The 21,457-nt window shown below is 36.7% G+C and overlaps 1 protein-coding gene across 1 annotated transcript in view; it reads right to left on the bottom strand.

Moving 5' to 3' along the window:
- si:ch73-40a2.1 (ephrin type-A receptor 2) overlaps positions 1 to 21,457 on the bottom strand; it is a 79,592-nt gene that overhangs the window by 56,824 nt on the left and 1,311 nt on the right. The gene's annotated exons all lie outside the window — the stretch shown is intronic.

Here is a 21,457-nt window from a genome sequence, read left to right as displayed (position 1 = left end):
GCTGGAACAAAATCAGATCTCATATTTGTTTGGCACATTTTAGCTACTGAAAAAATGTCATCATTCTACATTCTGACATACTGTAGAATATATACAATCACAGCCCAACAGTTGAAGCAGATCAATATATGGCTTTAACATCTTCGCTGTTAATTCAAAATATTGTCACAACTGACAGAAAAGTATTCCAAACATAAAAATGCAAAATAAATGAAATACAGATTTTGCACTATCTAATTATTGAGAACTACTGTAGAGCCTGTGTAGTACATAGAAAGAGGTTGTAAGTTGAATATTTATTGTAGACTAAGCTATGAATCTGATAACAGAGATAGATATAACTGAGAAAGAAGAAAACTAATTATGATAAACACATTTGTCAAAAAAAATTTGCATTAAAAATTGTTAAACAGAGAAAAAAATATATATGAAAAGACTATACAGTATAGTATTTAGACAGTGCTCATACTTTTATGTACTTAATTGGTATTTAACTCGATCAATTTTATAGCTACTTTATAATAAATTCAAAACAGATTCACATCAGACAGATGTAAATCAAAAGAAGCAAACATTTTTAGTTCCAGAAAATATAGTAACTATTCCTTTTACAAAATTATATAACCTTTCATACATTTGGGCATATTTACATGAAGAAACCACCTAAAGAAGACCAAGGAAATCAATTTAACAATGGTGAAATGAGTAATAGGTGAAAAATTAAATTAGAAGCACAATATTTGTGGCACAGCTGATGATGTTTACATTTTATCAATATACTTTTTACCTATTTTGTCTTTTCTAGGTGCAAATTAATGCAGGAGTAGTTTAGTGTATGCTATGCTAATAATCAAGGCTTAATCAAAAACATTTAGAAATTTGCACAGAAAACAGTAGCTATACTTTGATGCCAAACTGCTACTTTAAAGTCATAATGTAGGGTGTCACAGACTCGACACAGAGTCATACAAAGGTTTGGGGCAGCCACCCGTATAATCGGTTGCCTGGCTGCAAAGTGGCTTAAATAGATACAGCACTGATGTACACAAAACCGAGTCCAAAACAGAACTGAGGGAATAGGGAAAAGGTGGAGGCTTTTAAAGAGGAAGACAGGAAGTGAAGTCAAAGGGGTCGGGCTCATGAAGGACTTCAGCCATTGGTTCGAGCCTGGACGTGACATCACAGGGGCCAGAGCCATCAAGGTCTCCTTCCATAGGCTCGGTCCCGGAAGTGACGTCAAGAGGACCAGGTGGAATCTCTCATGAATGGTCTGCAGGCACGGGAGAAAAAGAGTCAGTGCACTCTGCCACATCCCGGTATGTCTCGGAACTGCCTTTACTCAAGTCCTTTAGCTGCCTCCCATGCGCACGTGTGTGACAAGGGATTTAAGCAAAAATTAGTTAATTACCTTGCATATAATGGCTTATTTCAGATGTTAAGAGTTTTTTGCCCAACATCTTTTTTTCTCGTAATCATACTGACAGAACAGGCAAATTGACTTGACTGTAAATGATATACCTATAGCTATAGTTTGCTGTCCCACAGCAGACATAATATTCAAATTCAACAGTCCATGTGTCTGTCATGAATATGACTTAGAAAGTGTCTTTACTAATTATGTTTTCTTATGATTGGATTAATGCTGAAGTCATTTTTTATTTTTTTGTAAAGGAGGCAGAATGTGTGGCTGTAATCCACAAAAACACAAATCTCAAAATCATTTTTAATACTCTTCAGATGGCCTACTAATAAAAAATGAAAGCCCTCCTTCTATAAATAAATTTAATCATATATATGTAAAAGATGCATTTAATATTTACTTTCAATTAGTTAAAATGAATACACTTTGATGTACCATGTCCCGAAAATACAGGCACAAAAAATTAAAGCATTAAAATATGATCTTCTTCCAAGCCATAATGTACAGTAATATGATGTAATTGTGTTCTTTTTATAATTAATGTTGCCAGTAAAGTTGTGAGTGTTGATAACTTAGCAATATTGTTCTAAGGAAGTTGCATGTGTCTTTGAATTTTTGACTTCTGTGGGTTGTATTTGTCAATTTAACTTTAAATATGTTTAAATAAGGTTATTTTTAAACTATTTTTAAACTAAGTGCTAAGAAGGAGAAATGTGTGTATGGTTAAATTAAAGAGGTAATAAAAATCAGGCTGCTCTGGGCACATTACACTGGGAGGAGACCCTGCAGAATACTTACGACACGTTGAAGTGATTATATCTTTCAGCTGCTTGAGAAGGCCTGCGATTTCCCCAGGAACAGCTGGAATGTGTAGCTGGGGGCAGAGAAATCTAGGCTGACCTGCTTAGCCTGCTACTGTCATGATCCTTAACAAGAAAAGGGGTTTGAGAAGATGAGAATGATGTTTCATTCACCATTGATCATTTAAAGGGTGAAGTATGTATCTTTTATATGAAAACCTGTAATATAATAAACTATTTTTCCTTACTAAATCATTCTTATGGTTTGTTTTGAAAATAACTGTGACATTAAAAGTGTTGTGTCACATGGAAATGTTTACATAATAGCAGATAAGCAGAAATCAACTTTCCTGTTAACATTAACATTCTATGACTCATTTCTTATTTACTGTATAATTAAGAAAGATTTTGAATAAGTACTTTCCCAGAAGAATTACATCTAAAATATATTTTTGCATCATAAAAATCATCATAAACACAATTAGTTCAAAAATGCTAAGAAAAAGTCATATTTCTAAAGAATTATAACAGTAGATGATGTTATTGCCTCAGCACTCCATTAAAGTTAATTTGACTCCTAGCCCAAGTATTTTGTGTTAAGTTTCCATGTTTTCTACATGTCCAAGTAACTTCTCTCTTCAGGTACTCAAATTTTCCTGCCAAATTCAAAACTGGCATGTATGTAGGAGTGAGCAACAAACTGGTTGAATCGGTATGCCAGACAAAGTTGTTCTAACTATACAGATTTTGAAAATAGTTTTCTTTTTCTGGCATGCTAAAAATCAGTGGAAAATTTGTGAAATAATGTAAACTTAAAAAATGTCCTCTCACAAAATGTGAAAATCTGTGCATGCAAAAAGAAATTGAAATGTGGTCTTATTATAGTATATTAGTGTCAATATCTTTGTGTATGGATTTAAATGTGAATTGAATCAGAGAGGTTATCCTGTGCTTTTACACAAACAGCAAGAAAAACTACTTTAATGAATTCAAAACTTTTTATTTTGTTGTTTGAATTGAAATGGACACCTTTTTATGCCATACGTATTATGGATACATACTTTTGTAAATATTTTATTGGTTAAAATTTGTATTTTAAGGAAATTGTATTTATTTTAGTACATTTATTGTCACTGAACAATAAACCTATGGAATTTCATTTTGCAAATAAAAAATACAGTTAACTCCTGTGGTCTATAGTTTAATTATAAAAATATAAAAACTTCACACTTTAATGTAGAACATAAGGCTTCTATACATCTGGTTATGTAGGAGCTTAGTAAAAAATGTTTTTTAAAGGGATAAAGAAAAAAAAATCTCAATCGGTCGATCAATTAAAACAAAATCAGTGAGTGGTATTGGATTTTAAAAAAAGACCTGATTGGAACATGTCTAATCTGAATTATATGAAGGGCCAACTAAAACAAAATTAGGCAACAATAATAATGAAAAAATAACAAAAAAAATTTCAATACAGTCTTACTTAAAATAGATATATAATTGGATTGGTTTCTAAGGATGAGTCTGATGACAAGGTCAGATGGATGGAGAGAACAGAAAAAATAAAAAACAACTCTGGATAAGCTGGAGAAAAAAAGAAAATGAGCAGGGGCTCCTTGGCCAAAAGATCACCCAGCCCCCACTGGGTATTTTACTTAAAATAAATTAACTTAAGTTGTTGCTTATTATATTTAGTGAAGTAGTACTAATAATAAACTAGCTGATTACCCAGTGGCTTCGCTCACTGAGTGCAAGGCAAAAAAATAAAATGTAGTATATAAATTATTAAACAGTAAAACATGTAAGAAGTAAAGATACATTGAGCAGTACTGGAGTGTTTTCAGGTAAAGTACATTTTAAAGGAGCTATAACACAACAGGTAAGTAGCACTAACAGCAGCTTAAATGTATTTGGATCATCTCTCGGTAGCAGATCCCTTGTGAAAGGCGCTACACGACCGCTGTGGTATAGAAATTACATTTTCTATGCGATCCTGCAAATTTCTGCCTGGCAACCTTGCACTACGTGCCTGTGATTTAAGTGAAAATTATTCTGAGAAATGTGGACGCTGCCGTTCTGTGCTTAACAGGCAGAAGGACCAAACAATTCCCAAGTCCAAAACTTAACATGAAGAGGTCGGTACATCTTCTTAGATGTAAACCCTCCATCTTCTTAAAAGAATTCATCACAAAAGTAACCTTGAATGTTGCAGGGTTTTAGTGACCTGGACTCACCTTAAGGGACAGTAAGTAGTCGTAGTATTGCTTCGATGGCACCGATCACACTCATTCGCAAAGATTTCCACTCTCCCAGGAGCCGACGGGGCACTTGAAGTGTCACAAACAGTGTGAGAAGAGAGGATGCCGCCCGAAACTGCAACGCTCTCAACCCGGCGAAGCAGCCTGACATTCCGCGCCTCCAAGCGTCCACTTTGTTCTCGTGACCCCTTGCCGCTGAAGGCGGTGTATTCTTCACATTATTTACTGCTCAGTGCAGTTAAAAAGTAGAAAGACGCAAAGCTGTTTTCCTCATCTCTTCTACTATCAAGTACTGCCAATTTAACAAAAGTTATAATGTGGCAGTTTCCGCGACAGTCACGTGGACGAATAAATAAAACTTATCTATCAGAATGCGCCTGGAGGCGGACGGCTCACCGCTGGAGTCCAGAGAGGAGGGCTGGGAGAGATCGACGTGGGCCACACTTCTATGGGATAGATTGGCATGTTTGTGTTTCCTGCTTTTCAATATCAGTAAAGTAACTCTCACACAAATAATAACAATTCATAAAAACGATATAAAAATGGCATCCACAAATGAAGTGATTAGTTCCTGTATTATAATACGTTCTGCGGTCATACGTAATTTCCGTTTCAAACGTGAAAAGAATTTTATATATATAGATAGCACAAGAAAGATAATAAAAGAACAGCGTAGTAAGAATGTAAGACATCAGAATGTTAGCATTAAAGAGAAAGTCCATCTTGTGAAGTCTACATCTAATTTTACAAGCTTATACAGCCTCCATCTCATCTGCATAGTGAGCAGGTGCAAAGAATGTAGATTCAGAGAAGTGGTGCAGAGAACCAGAAAAAAGACTAAAGGCTAAATTTTAAACTATTAAAGCATGCATATTTGGTAGACTAAGCAAAGGCAAAATTTTAAAAATGTGTTTTTTGAAATTTTTTTAAGTTTGCTATAGACCCAACCTCGCATATATCTATAAGCACAGCACTCACAATTTAGAGGTGTAAGCACTAAAAGCTGCCGCACCAATTTTTTATGCCTGGTTCTCAGTATACTGAGCAGACCAGTGTTGCAGGATCCCAGATTTAGAGTTGGAACCTACAGACAGCGCAAAATATATACAGGAGTGAGATTATTACAAGCCTTATATACTATCAACAGCATTTTAAAATCAATCCTAAAGGCTATTAGCAGCCATTGTAATGAATTTAAAACTGGTGAAACAGCCTGAAAAAATGTTTTCCTTTTCCTGGCTAAGATTCTTGCTACTGGTTTTGAGCTAGCTGAAACCGATTTAAACCTTTGTTAGTAATCCTGACAGAAGTTAATTACAGTAATCTTCTGGCTAAAACAAAACCATGCATTAGTTTTTTAGCATCCTGACATGTCAGTAGAGATCTAACTTTTGCAATATTTCTTAAATTAAAGAAACCTGTCCTTATAATGTGAACAATTTTAAAGTTAATTCTGAATCTAAACACCTATATTTTTTCATTCTGACTTGTTATATAAGCCCAAGTGGTCAAGCTTATTTATAAAGTCCCCACCTTTCTTGTTGCTGTCAGTAAATAAGACTTCAGTTTTTTTCCTTATTTAACTTAAGGAAGTTGAATCTCAACTATTCAGTGCACAGGATAAGAGAGCTAAGACCATCTGTGTCATCTGGTGATACAGACAAATAAAAGTTGTGTATCATCAGCATAGCTGTGATAATTCACCCTATGATTTGAAATAGTATGAGCTAAGAGCATGTAAATTGAAAATAACATTGGAACCAACGTAATCAGAATATAAGTTTAATGTCACTGTGTTCGGTACAAAAATTATTTTATAAATCCACTCACATGTACAGGCCAGTCCAAAGTTAGCACATAGGGGCTCTCAGTATTTAGAACTGCTAGGCAAGCATTTGAAAAAAGAAGGTACAACTACGAAAATGGGCATTGTACTATTTCTGTATTTTAGAGATAAAATGAAATCCTCTCCTTCTCTTGTTTGGAACATAAGTAAGGGCTTACATGTGGAGAAACCAGTATAAAAAGACTTGGACAGCAGCCAAATATCTTGAAGCTGACGGACGGATGAGTGATATCGTCGTCTGTCCTGAAAACCCTTCCAGCGCAGTGACAAAAAATGGCAGACTGTATAGATCAAGATCCCACCTTGGTAATGTCTTGCTATGGCTTCCCGTCTGTCATGCCGCGGAAATCGTCAGTAAAGAAAGCTAAGTTATTTTCTCTTATATGATTTTTACCGCCATATCACTGTGGGAGAGGTATCGCCTTTTAATATCATATCAATATAGTTTTCGGTTACTTAAAATGCCACAATTAAAAAATAACTTATTCCAACTAGGGATCTTTCGTCCCTAAAGGAACAGCCAAGAATGGACAACTGAGGTAAACCATATCCTATATTATGAATTACTGACATTGAGTCTCCATAACATACAGAATATTTTTTCCTGATATATACAATTTAAAGCATTATAGTGCATTGTCAGAAAGTTAAATCCATTGTTTAAGGCGAATAATGAGAATATCATGGATTATGGCATCAAGAACTGCACTCAGATCTAATAGGACAAAAAAAAAGAGAGTCTGTTAACATCTGTAATATGGAACAGATCATTAACTATTTTAATTAGGGTGGTTTCATTACTATGATTAGATCTAAAATCTTATCAAGGATAGAGTTTAGGTTACATGACTTTTCATTTTCATTTGTGAGTTTACAGGAATAAGATCTATAATAAAGAAATAAGTCTCTCATGTTGCACCGATTATTTAGCTATAATTTGACAGTCTACGGTTAATTTACTCTTTCATTTTCTCTTAGCTTTATGGCACTGCCTCTTACGCTTGCTGCTTAAGAATGAAAAATGTGTATTTTAACAATGTTCACATTAAAAAAATATACAGAAATGATCCGATATTTCAAGACCTAAACTTCATGCCACTTCAATGTTAGAATGTTTGTAAATAATATGTTTTCGCATGCGGCTGGGGGTGGAGTCCAGCCGGGACACCCAGGAGAACCGGAGGAGGGCTTGTGCCTCCTCCAGACCACGAGGGGGCGACCGTCCTGGTTGTGTTGGGGGCCACAGGTTTGGGGCTTGGAAGTGGCGGTGCAGGCTGCGCGCGGAGCGAGTAGAGCGAGATCGCAGGGGCTGGCAGGACAAGGGCTGATGAGTGCCCTGAGTCCTAGCGCCCTGCGCCCTAAGCCTGCAGCAGTCTCCTGTCGCTCTGCAGGGACGCAGACGGGGCTGGATTTGAGCTTTCGCCATGCTCAGACCCAGACCGTCAAAGCGTCCAAGAGGAAAAGGAGGAATCGAGGGGTGAATGCCGGTTCCTCCGATAGGAAGGGACGTGTCCCTGGGTGTGCACGTCCAGTGAAGGGCGGTCCTCTGTGGAGGCAGAGGGAAACCCCTGGGCAGGTGGAGAAGCCGCCTGTGAGAACGGTCCCGGTGATGACAAATGGACGGGCATGGAGTCGCAGGCTGTCGGTAGGGGGGGGAGAGCGCTGCCGGTACAGAGATCGGAGGGACGCCCGGTGCGGGCGTCCAGGCAGTGCTTCTGGCCCTACCTTTTGTCTCTTTACAGGGCCGAAGCCCCGATGAGCAGTAGGACCTGCCCCGTTGGGAACCTGCCCTCCTGGAACGGGCTGCTCCATGGGAGGACTCTCTGCTGGCGACCGTATGGTGCCCAGGCTGGCGGGGACTATGGAGGCGACAGCAGTGCAGACCGGAGGGGCGCGATGGCCTCGGAAGGGGTGCCGAAGTGGTGCATCCCAGGGTGCCGTAATGGGCCCTAAGTACGTAGTAGGGACCAACTCCGGGGATGTGCTGCACTCTCGGGATGTGTCGCTCAGACCGACGTGTCTTCGCTGGCAGTGGGGCACTGTCGCATGTGGCTGGGGGTGGAGCCCAGCCGGGACGCCCAGGAGGACCGGAAGAGGGCTTGTGCCTCCTCCAGACCACGAGGGGGCGACCGTCCTGGTTGTGTTTGGGGCCACGGGTAGGGGGCTTGGAAGCCCAACCCTGTAGGGGCCCGTGGCCACCGCCAGGCAGCGCCCCGGTGCCTGAAGAACCCTGGACCTCAGCACTTCCGCCAAAACCAGGAAGTGCTGGGGGGAAGAAGACTGGGGACACTCGGAGGGCTTCCGGGTGCGCAGCCAGCACTTCCGCCACATGGGTGTGTGTCTGCGGGGGATTGCCGGGAAGCAGCTGAAGCCCATCCGGGTTGGGATAAAAGGGGCCGCCTCCCTCTGTTCGTTAGCAAGAGTCGGGTGGAAGAGGACGGAGCTCGGAGAGAGGAGTGGAGGTGGCCAAAAGGAAGGCATTGAGTGACTGTGAGGCCTGGACTTTGGGGGATCGGTGCTGGAGGCACTGGGAAGTGCACTAAAACCTGTAAATAGTAGTGTATATATTAAACGTGTGTTGGGTGAACAAACGATGTCCATCTGTCTTTGGCCGGGTCCAGTTACACAATGTCATATATCTATGTGCAATGGAAATATCTCAGGGCTGAATCATTACCTAACTGTAAATGATCCTATTAGACTATGACAGTTATTAGTAATTAACCCATGGAGAAAAAGTAAATATTATATATTATAAATTGAACACCTGAACAAATATACTGCTATGTACCCAGAGTTCATAAACTTGACAATTATACTGGAAATCTTATAAAAACAGCCCAGCTCAAAATGTGCTGGCAAAGTTTTAAAAAATTCCACTTAACATTCACAGATAACTAAGTGTCAGATGAGGGTCCTTGCAGAAACCACTGACCACAAAACAGAACAAAAACCCTGTTTATGTTTTTCCTTTTTGGATTACTGTAATGTTTTCACGTTGATTCTTTAAAGTTTGATTGCTTTCTTTAGTTTTATTTTAATTTTTTGTGGTAACGTCTATTTTTTTCTTATTTATGGTCTTGGACACTGATCTGCTTTGAATCTATACAGTATGAATAATCTCCTCTTTATATATATTATCTTAGCAGAATTTATTTTTACGTGATCTACTTGTAACTTATATAACACCAAACTTTTCTTCTTGGGTTACACCAGGTGCTGCCTCAAGATTAAACAGTTTTGATAATGGATGGATGGACAAATGTTTAAAACTTAATTTTATTTTTATATTTGGAAGACTGGAAATACTTGTAAGGACTTCATATTGTCTTGTATACTGACCAGGTAAAAGTGAAACTAGAAAACTGATGAATGAATTCATTTGGTGTTGCTTGACAAGTCTGCATGGTTTTTACAGGGCCATGGTGTCCAATAGCAAAAACTACGGCCATTCTAAATAAAACCTAAAACTACAGCTACACTGAATAAAATTGACAATGTGTTGAACTAATTGAGGTTTTACATGATAGAGTTTCTACTGATTGTTAATTAGCGCAGTAACACACATCAAGTGGGTAAATTGTCTGGATTATCTCCATAACCCAAGTAATACTCAGATCTATGTGAAAACATTGACATTTCTTCCAACTCTTGCATTTTTTTCATGATATCAAATAATCCTTAATTTCTAATTTCTTGAGATTCAACAAAAATAAAGCCAAAATGTTGCTTTTTTGCTGTCTAATTTGGGTCACTTAACAGTAAAAACTAATGTTACCACTTTCCAGGCTTCTGTTCTAGTTAGAAAACTTGGAGTTATATTTGGTTCTTTCTTGGCATTTGAACCACAAATTAATAACCTTCCTCGTATATTCTAAACTGAGTCCCTTGTGGGTGTGTATATGAGTGAGCCCTGCAATATACTTATAGCCCCTGCCAGGGTAAGTTCCTGCCCAGTGCACCAGGGTAGGCTAATGGATAGGAAATAGATTAAGCAAATATGATGTTATATTTCTGTAATCTTTGTAATATGTCTGCTTTCTGTTGGACACAAATAACAACTGAATGGTAGTTTTTGAAGCGAGATAACATTTGCTTGTAACTGCTCTCTGTCAAGAAAGTACTCACCAAAACCACATTTAAACAATATTCATTCAGAAAGGGATTTCTGAGGTAATTTGTCAGTAGTCTTTGTGTTCTTTATATTTTATTTCCCAAGCGGCAGTGTGATCTGTCAGCCCATTGCCTTCTTTCTCATGCTCTTCACTGCTTTCACATTAGTCCCTGATTCAATAGTCAACAGTACACTTCTTGTTCTCTAAATGTCTTTTTTGTGCTGCCCTAAATTGTCTGTTCATTATTTTGTGTTTGATGTAATGACTACTTATTCTGCACACTCTCACCAATCATCTCAAAAGTGACCTACCCCAGAAGCCTTGCTATATTCATACAAAGTAAGCTTGGCATTGGATGAAAGACACCTGTAGTATCCTTTATTAACTAGCACATTGCTTAAAATTCTGATCTTCATTAAAATATGCATTTAAAACACAGAATCACATCCAGTTTTTGAGTAGGCCAGATTAATCTACAGTAGATAAAGCCCTAATATCCTGCCACATACATTTGTTTATGGATAAACAAATGAAGCTCCTGTATACCTATTTAAATAGATAAATCTGCCAATTTTGCCCATCAATCTACACTCAATAACCTATAATGACAAAGTAAATACCTGTTTTCTGAAAGATTTGTTAATTTATTAAAAATCAAAAACTGAAATCTCTTATTCATATAAGTATTCAGACCTTTAATTCTGTACTTTGTAGCAGCCCAATTGGCTGCAATTACAGTTTTGAGTCTTCTTGGGCAGTCTCTGCAAACTTTTCATACCTTGATTTGGGCATTTTATCTCATTCTTTCTGGCAGATCCTCTGAAGTGCCATTAAATTGGATGAGAAGTGTCTGTAAAACTGCTATTTTCAGGTCTCTCCACTGATGTTTTATGGGTTTGAAGTATGGGCTTGGGCTGAATCATTTAAGAACAGTGACATACCTGTTCTGAAGCCACTTACATTGTCTTGGCTGTATGCTTCAGGTCATCGTTACACTGACAGATGAACCGTCACCCCAGTCTGAGGTTGGTGCACTCTGGAGAAGGTTTCTTCAAGAAACCCTCCATATTTGGTTGCATTCATCCTTTCCTCAGTTCTGAGCAGTCTCCCTGTACCTGCTGCTGAGAAGCACCTCTATAGCATGATGATATGATGATACCAGTATGCATTACTACAGTTCAATTTCTGTCTCATCAGACCAGAGAATCTACTTATTTCCTCATGTTCTCAGAGCCCTCCAAATGTCTTCATATGCTTTTCACTGAGTAATGGCTTTTGTGTAGCCACTCTACCATAAGTGCCTGGTTGACAGGCACTATTAGTAAGAAGCTCCACTGGACTGACCATTGGGTTCTTGGTCACCTCACTGACTAAGGCTCTTCTTGCACAGTTTCTAGGTTTGGCACGATAGCCAGGACCAGGAAGAGTTCTGGTGGTTCTAAACTTCTTCCAGTTCACAATTATTTAGGCCACTGTGCTCATGGGCACACTCAAACTTTTAGGAATGGTCCTCTATATTGTCTTATGTCTCAGCACAATTTTATTGCAGAGGTCTACAGAGAGTTCCTTGGATGTGATGGTTTGGTTTTTGTCCTGACATGCAGTATGAATTATGGGACCTTGTATACGCAGGTGTGTGCCTATCTAAATGATGTTCAATAAGTTCAATCCATAAGTCGATTCCAATCAAGGTTAGACACATCTCTAAGATCTCTAAGATAATTAAAGCACATAGGATTCATCTGACCACAATTAGGTGTTGCACAGCAGGGATCTGAATACTTACATAAATGACAGATTTCAATTTTTGACTTTTAATAAGTTTCCAAACATTTCGGAAAACATGTTTTCACTTTTTCTATAAGGATTTTTGAGGGTAAACTGATAGGTAAAAATTGCAATTTCTACATTTAAAACGAAATCTACAACACAATAAAGTTTGAAGAAAATGAAGGAGTCTGAATACTTTCTGAAACCACTGTAAGTACACTGTAAGAGTGCGTGATGTTCATTTATTTTTTACTTTTTTGATCAAGTGGCAGCAACTAGAAAAATGATTCAGCAAAGGATATCCAAGAAAATTTTCATTTGATACACACACCACTTCTCGAGGTTTGTGTATCAAAAGTCTGCAAATTATACTTTACTCATATTTGTACATATGCCTTAATGATAGAAGTGGCCATCTATAGTGTCACCTTCAGCAGTAGCTGTTGCTTAGTATATTTTTTTTATATAATATTTATATTATATATTATTAAGTTTTTAATCCCAAGTCGTGTCCACATACAGTAATTGATGAGGCACTTTTTGTCTGAAGTAATTCCTAATCCTCACTTGAATGTGGATTGAAACCAACTGTGGGATTTCATTCTTTTCCGTTTTTCTACTCTTCTTAGTCAAGGCTGTGAAGTCAGAGTCAGATTCGGAGATGGAAGCAATAATTAAGTTTCTGAAGACTAATTCGATAAAAATGTACAGACTTCGGCTTCAGGAACCCAATAATTGCTTATTGTAAATTGTAATATTATGTGTTAGAATTTCCAGTTTCACATATACTAATTAGATTACCCTATTTTTTCTTCTACGCCTCTAATAAAATATTGCCTCTTTTTAAAAATTCTAAGTTTTGTCTTTTGTTTAATGCAAATTTTGTAATTACTTTAATAAATAATATAAAAAAGCCACAATGGCTTCAGCCTTTAAACACAAACCTTAACAGGTTATTATAGTAAAAAGTAGTGTAAAGATTCACAATGGCAGCAATGAAATGCCTTGTAATTTGCATGCTTTTAGTCAACATAGTAAACATATTGGTCTAATTACAAGCAGAGGAGCCAGAGTCGGAGTCGTTGGTGCCATACATTGAGAAATCAAGTCAGAGTTAAACATTTTGTGCACAGATGTAAATCTGAATTGCTTGATTTTTTAAATTACTTTTCAGGTTAACCCACAGGTGATTATGCAAACCAAGTTTTAATCCTCAAATCCATTATTGCAAACATGAAATGTTTTGCTGATGTACTGTATAAAATGCAATATCAGTATAAAGACTGGAGGAAAGTCCCCAGTGCAGAAAAGATCTTTATGAGTATGATGGTTAAAACACATATCTGAACCTGTTTAAAAATTTACAGGAACCAACTATGGCAGGAGCATGTCAAAAGATTCATTCAAATTGAGCTACTTTAGGATATCCTTTTAATTTATCTGTGGGTGGGGGAGGCCTACACATACACAGGTCTAGTTTCCAGGATCTGGAAGACAGCAGCATTACCAACTGGACCACTTGGCCACCCTGATATATGCTAGCTGCAATTACTTATCAACAATAATAACCTGTTAAAGGCAACTTCCAAGCAAACATATGACATGTTAGATTCTGGCTTCTACTCTCCTCAAGCTAGCAATCATTTTCTTTATACATTATGCTCTGGCTTGTGGAGATATTATACAAAGGGAGATGATGAGAAGAACAGCTGTGTGGTAGATTTTAAAAAGTATACCTTTTGATTTTTTAGCAGCTAAGCGTTAAATTTGTTTGTAAACATTAAATGTCATTTTTTGAAGCAACACACTTTTTTGCATTTTACTCACAGATCTGAAGCAAAGGAATCTGGTTCTAATTAATAATTTGTTAATTTCTATCAATATGTAATAGAATATCTGACCTACCACACAATTTATGTGTTAAAGCTGTTACATTGAATTTTACAAGTTGAGAATGGTGTGACGGCCAGGACACCCCTGCAGCATATGTTCCAGGAGAGCAAGCATGGAAAAGACAATATCTTCCCCTGGATGCCAGATGGCAGCCTCCCTGGGTTGCAGCGGTGCCTTGGACTCCCACAGGGCTTCATGGGAGTTAGAGTTTGATGCAGCCCTGTTGGGTTCTGCAGGGGCTGCCGGGGGGTGCTGCAGCGGGAGCTGATGGCCCCTTTTGGGCACTGGTTTGGTCGGATGTTGGCAATCAAGCACCTGGAGCACTTCCGGGTACCCAATGAAAGGAGCCAGTGACCACCACTCAGGGTCCAGAGTCGAGTGGAAGGTGAACAAAGCTAGGAGGAGGAGTGGTGGTAAAGAAGAAGAAAGTGTGTGGTTGTTTGGTGGTGCTTTGGGGACTGTGTCGTGGCTGGGGGACACGGGGATGATGTGCCCTCCAGCTGAAGAAAAATAAATACTTTATTTTACACGTGCCTCTGTGTCCATCTGTCTATATAGTGCCATTGTTACAATAGAGATATTCTTATTTTAAAATTTCATTTCAAAATTCAGCTTACAATTTTTAAAACTCATCAAAAATAAAAAAAAACTTAATCCAGACTACAATTTTAGGCCTTTAGCATGACCAATGACTTAGACACATAAAACAGTCTTAGTAATTAAAGTTGTATTAATTGCTTTTAATCTCTGTTCAACTGCTTTTATGTCTTACCACAGCCAAGTATTCCAATCATTTTGCAATTACCTTATAGTTTTCACTATCTTCAAATTAATGTATTACATACAAAGAAGATGAAGCAGAAGAAAGTCATGCTTTCAAACTATTATTAAAAACTGGCAGTAGTGTGAGTCATGTGTTCCTGAGGCGGGGTGGTTGGGGGGTGTCGGGGTGATGAGATTAAACAGATATTGACGCTGTGCGGCTGTATATTAACTAGTTCCATGTTTTGCATGGCAGCTGTTTGTCTTTAACCTTGTTTTGTTTGACTTCTGTGAGGTAATAACAAGTTATTTACAAAAAAATGAACCTTGCAGATGTTTCTGTGGAAACATGTATGACCCAGATAATAGATTTGCCATCTGGTGAAGCATCTCTACTTAAGAATGTATCTGGTGCTTCGCTACAGGAAAGCAATGGTATTAACCACTGGCAGGCAGAATAGTTAGGGACACCACAGGAATGTAGGGAGGTTCATATTTTTCCTTTGGTTGGCTTAGGAGCTATTTCACAACTACTAGAAGGACAATAATAGGTTTTAATTGTGATATTAGCTATGATTTTAATAACAGACACTTGCAGAGGGTTATGACTATTGAACTCATTTATCTACTCATCTATGTAATTATTTAGTTGTTTATTTTTAATGAAAAAAGTAAAAACCCTGAAATAACTTTAAAATTAATGGTAGTAAAACGTATGCCTTTCTTTTACAGAAGACACTTCAAATTGGAACTATTTTTGGCAACATGCTATCACAGCAGTTAATTCTGTCATTTCACAATGTTTGAGCCTTTGGCTTAATCCTCAACAACAGAACTGACTGCACTAAGTTTATGTTTGTTTTTATTGCATGTGAAAAAAAAATCATCCCCAGCTGCAAAGCCAACCTATCATTGTTTGTGTTGCTGCAGAAACATTCTCCACATATTTTAGCCCAAACAGACCATACTCTTGCCTATAGGGCAGGTGATGGCCCTTCTAAAGTATATGTGAAAGCGAACTCATGTGATGTTCTTTTGTGTTTGTGCATGAGTACTCCTTCATACTGTCACTATAATTATTTGTGAACTGTACTGGTTTCAATGTGTCTCTGACCATCCTTGCATGACATTCAAAAGGCTTACACCCATTTAGGTTTGAGAGAAATGAATGGGTTCTAATGTATTTTTCCAGGAATGCCTGGCCCATCAAAACAGACTAAATAGTTTTAAAAATACAAAAGTGTACAATGACCATAGTAATTCTGAAGAATACTTCCTGTATTGTTAAGCTATCAGTACCCAAACACTTGTGCCCCCTAAGATTAAACTACTGTCTTTTTTATGACTAATGGATCTGACCATTACCACAAAATCTTGACCTCAAATTGTGTTTTGAATAATTTTGCAGAGCAAGTAAAACAAAACTGCAGGAAATCGAATAAACTGTTCATTGGCTTTTATAAAAAATTTTATGTAAAAAAAAAACTAGTACCTTTAGAAACACATAAGGATATGAAACTACCTGTATAATCAGGGAGTCCAAATAAAATATTATACCAGTACATGGGTCCAAGTTACTCTTGTAGGAACTATGATAATACACTTATCTGTTAATAAATGTGTGTGACTGCTTAAACCGAGGGAAACTTAAATTCTTTGAAGTACAAAACCATTTCAACATATAAAGTACATGCAAGGCAGCTACATGTTTATGAAAATAGTACACTTTAAAATGAAGTTAATGACAACAAATCTAATACTGACTGCTACTCCCCCTTTAAATGTTGACTTAACTCCTTAAATTTTGTACCTTACTAAGCCATTAAGATCTACCTTGTCAGCACACACTTTACAATAACTCATAGTGCCTTCATCATTATATGTAAATTCTGGGTTTTGTAAAAGGCTTCCCAGTCTCTGAATAAATCTTTTTTAAGGTCACATTCATTGTGGAGATAACACTATGACCCCTTGGTTATTGTTCCTTGCCTCACAAAGCCAAGCTCTCAGATTCAGATCAGTGCCAGAGTGCTGCCTATGTGGTGGTGGAGTCTGAATGTTCTCCCATTGTCTGTATGGGCTTTTCTTAGTTTCTACTGCAATTCAAAAATCTGTACTACTATAACAACAACATTTAAGTTATGCTGACTGGTGACTCTTAATTGACCCAGAAGAATGTGTGTTTGTGCACATGTGTGCCCAGTAACTGACTGGAGACTGGAGACTACCCAGGACTGGTTCTCACCTTGTGACCAGCACTATAAGGATAACCTCTAGCTTTCTGAGAACATGACCTGGATGCACAAACTGGAAAATCAATTAATCTTTACACAATAAGCCTCACATCAGTGAACTCGTATACTTGTGAAAGACCTTATCTGTTGCAGGTTATCTGCTTTTGACCACTTCATTAGGAATAATTAAAGCACTGTTTTTATTCTTTTTTTACAGCTTTTATATTATTATGTTATTTTATTAAATTGGTAATTATATTTTAAAGAAAAATAAAATTCTAATAGTTAACTATACATTCTTAAAGAAATAAAAATATAAATGAAGAAGTTACAATCCAAATGTTATTACCAGAAAATGTCTTCTAGTATATCACCTAAAACTACTTTCAGTCTCCTTGTAACGATTTAGGATTGAGTCATCGAGGCACTTAATATTTTTTTTATGAATCACTAGCCTTTCAGCTTTGTTACAATCAAGTTTAATTTTTCCATCATAAAATTCAAACAGGCAAGTTTATTATGATACTCTAACAAGTATCAGAAAAAAGAAAGTAAGAGTATATAGTATGTAGTAAGATGAAATGGAAAAAATGTTCACTTAAAGACAAAATATTATGGTTCGTCATGAACCATATTTTACCACGAGACAGCTTTAATTGATTAATGTACAAATTTTATTATATTGTATATTTTTTTTGCATTCTAAAATTCCATTACTTATCAAACTCCAAAACAAGTAATTTAAAGTACACAGGATACAAGATTACACATAATTTTTTAAGCCTACATTTACCTAATGAAAGTTATAAGGATTAAAACCCTATCAGTGCAGTGTCTTAAGCTAATTTTAAAAATGTGCAAGATGTGAACCTTAGCAGTCATTTACAATTCTTTAAAGAACCTATGCTAATTGTGAAGGATGACAGAATAAGGTTAAATCTCTTTTGCTGGCCATGATACACAGAAAGAAAAGTATCACCTTAAAAATGTATTTGAATGAAATCCAATTTTTATCATTTTGTCTGTAAGTAAGTGTGGCTGAAATGTATTGAATGCATTGCTATAATATACAGAAAATTTTTAAGTATGTTCAAAGATGTTGCATAGCTTGGATAACAGGACTGCTTGAAAGACGTAGTAGCTTAGATTTAAAAGATGTGTAACCTCATGGATTTTCTTAGCTGATGTTATGCCTGACATAGACTAGAAGATTTTTAAACTGAAATTGTTACATTTTAAATTGGAAACACAAGTACCCCACACATAATGACAGATTTCACTAATTTTTCTATCCTCGCTTATTAGATCATACAAACTAGAAAATTCTGTCCACAAACAACATTGCAAAAATATTATTGATGAAAATATAATACAGTGCCAATATAAGGGAAACTTTGAGCCTAAGATGTTGCTGTCAGTTGCTCCCGTGTATAATAATCACATAGTCCAGCCATTTGTAACCTATACAGCATTTAATCAGTAAAAGACACTTGGTTTCTACATTTTCAGAGATCTCTGGATTGACAGTAATTTTGTATCCTTTGAACAACTGTGCCATAGATATAAAGTTCCAGTAACATGCTACGTTCAGTATTTCACATTAGAAGAAATGTGCCCATTTACCCATGAATAGCTGCGATATAAACAGTACTAGCAGGTAACCATTACCAGGCAGCATTTGTAGACCCAATCAACTTATTTCATAGGGTTAACCCTTAGATGTACAGTATATGTTCCAGTGTTCACCTTAATATGTCATACAGTATATTTTGAAAATGTCCTACAGTCAGATCATACTAGGGCAATGTGTGGTGACAGAAATACACCATAGGAAGATTATTTTAATAAATGTTCAAACTCACAATAATGAACTATGCATTAAACAGTTTTTAAGATAAGAGCTTGGACTGCAGATAATTAATAATAAGGCTCCTGTCAATCATGGAGAATCCACTGCATCCACTGAACAGTGTCATCTCCAGGCAGAGGAGTAGCTTCAGTGACAGACTTTTGTCACTGTCCTGCTCCACTGACAGACTGAGGAGATTGTTCCTCCCACACACTATGCGACTCTTCAATTCCACCCAGGGGAGTAAATGCTAACATTACTCAAAGTTATTGTCTGCTTTTACATGCATTTTTATTTCTGTTTAATTTAATATTGTTTTTTGTATCAGTATACTGCTGCTGGATTATGTGAATTTCCCCTTGGGGATTAATAAAGTATCTATCTATCTATCTATCTATCTATCTATCTATCTATCTATCTATCTATCTATCACAAAATTCACATCTGAACTATGAATTATACATTTCTTCCATCTTAGATGGAATTTCATAAAACTAAAACTACAGGTAATTAAACAGCCAGCACTCAGGACACTTGTTCTTTTATGTTTTCTAAAATGAAGCTTATTTAAACTATTCACAGACAAGCCATACTGACCCACAGACTGTTGAAATGTAAATCTCATTTCATGCAAACTCTTATGCTGGATTATTTGCATTTCTTAAATGACTACTATTTATTAATTTAATTGCGGTATCCTTATTTATTCGAACCCAAACAATTAAAACATATTTGCCTGAGATAAATTAGGATCTGAAGGAACATCAGCCTGGGAAAAAATATTGATTCAAAATAAAAATTATACCAATATTAAGTAGTATTTGGATTACTGATTATTCATGTAATTATTGATAAATCTACACAAGGGAAGGTTGTTTTAAGTGGAATGCGTGCTGCACAAAAAATAAGGAAAAGAAGATCAGCAGAGAGACAAGTGTCATGCAGACAAGACTTCTACATTCCCAAAGAAACTGGAAAGATGCAAGAGTCATCAGAAAAATCTGAAGCAGCTATGCACTCAGACTTGAAAAGACTCTGCCATCATCTGTGTCTCTACAGAGAGTATCTTTAAAATAATCTTTAAAAATATATTTCCTACTTTTGCTACCATTGATTTTATATTGTTTGATTTGGTCAAGGTATATTGTTTAAGAGCACCCAAGCCATATTCTCACAGTGGTTAGCAGCTGACGAGGGACGCCTCCAATTGGAAGCAGCACATTGTGCAGGCACCTGCTTTTGGGATTTGGCGCAGGTACACAGGTCTGAAGGCAACTATTTAGTCTGCTTATCAGTGAAGCAGCTGTCTATGTGCAGGAAAAAAATGTACAATGGGGTGCTAAAAGCATCTATTTTAAAGTACAGGTACATTTCTACAGTAATACAGGAAAAATTTTGCTTAATTATCAAATACTTTTGGATTTATGATTAGTACTGTTAGAGAATTTCAAATATCTGTAATTATACCAGGATGACATTATTGCACAAAAAATCTTTTGTGAGATCTCACATTATATTGCTCAGTCTTCATCTCATTTTACTCATTTAGAAGAAACCTAACATTCTCTCCTTTATTTAATGGGAAAGAATGCCTCATTTTATGTAAAATTAGAGAACCAAAATTTTCTATGACTAGGTGAGGAGGGGTGTTGGGTTTGATTTCATATGAAATAAAAGTTTGGAATGTGTTTACTATTTCAGTTGAACTATTTTTTTCTTATTGCAACACAATTGAAAAATTACACAAAAAAGAACTAGTACATGTGATAAAGTATATAAACATCTGAGATGTATCTTCTCCAAAACCCAAACACACTTCAAGCAGGTACAAATGATTTGCAAATGGTTAAAAAGTATATTTGTAATGATGAAAAACTTAGTCTACTTTTTTTTTCTAACCATAAAGGGGAGAGGAAGGGAGCATTTAATTCCATGATAAACTGTGCTTCACAGGACTTCAGAGGGAGGATTTAGATAGATAGATAGATAGATAGATAGATAGATAGATAGATAGATAGATAGATAGATAGATAGATAGATAGATAGATATGGTATTCACGTGTCTGGGAGAGGCTGCAGTGCAATTTTCTAAAGAATTTACAAGCAATCATTTCACAGCATGATAGAGGTCTCTCAATGGTAACCTATGTCTAGAAAAACACTTCTTTTTTAAGCAATGCCACTGTGAACTATCAACTGTCAGAAAGAGATGCTACTAAATACTGAAGCAAGCTTAAAACATTTTAAAACATTCCAAATGAAAGAATGTGATACTTGTTCTCAAAGGTGGCAATACCAGTTGTTCTATTAGTGACAGCGGTGAATAAAATACAAGGAATTATTATGCTATGTTACTCACAAAATGTACAGAAATTAATGGCACAGTCAAAAATGGATCAAAACAGCATAAAAATGACTGCAGCCAGTAAAGGGTGTGTAAGAGCAGGACAGCAGTAAGAGAAATGATCTGATTATATGATTTGAGTTAACAAATAGGTGGGATGAAAGGG

Source organism: Polypterus senegalus, chromosome 11, assembly GCF_016835505.1.
Source record: "Polypterus senegalus isolate Bchr_013 chromosome 11, ASM1683550v1, whole genome shotgun sequence".
Classification (NCBI taxonomy): domain Eukaryota; kingdom Metazoa; phylum Chordata; class Cladistia; order Polypteriformes; family Polypteridae; genus Polypterus; species Polypterus senegalus.
The sequence above is the reverse complement of the archived record's forward strand: the minus strand, read 5'-3'. Positions and strand labels throughout refer to the sequence as shown.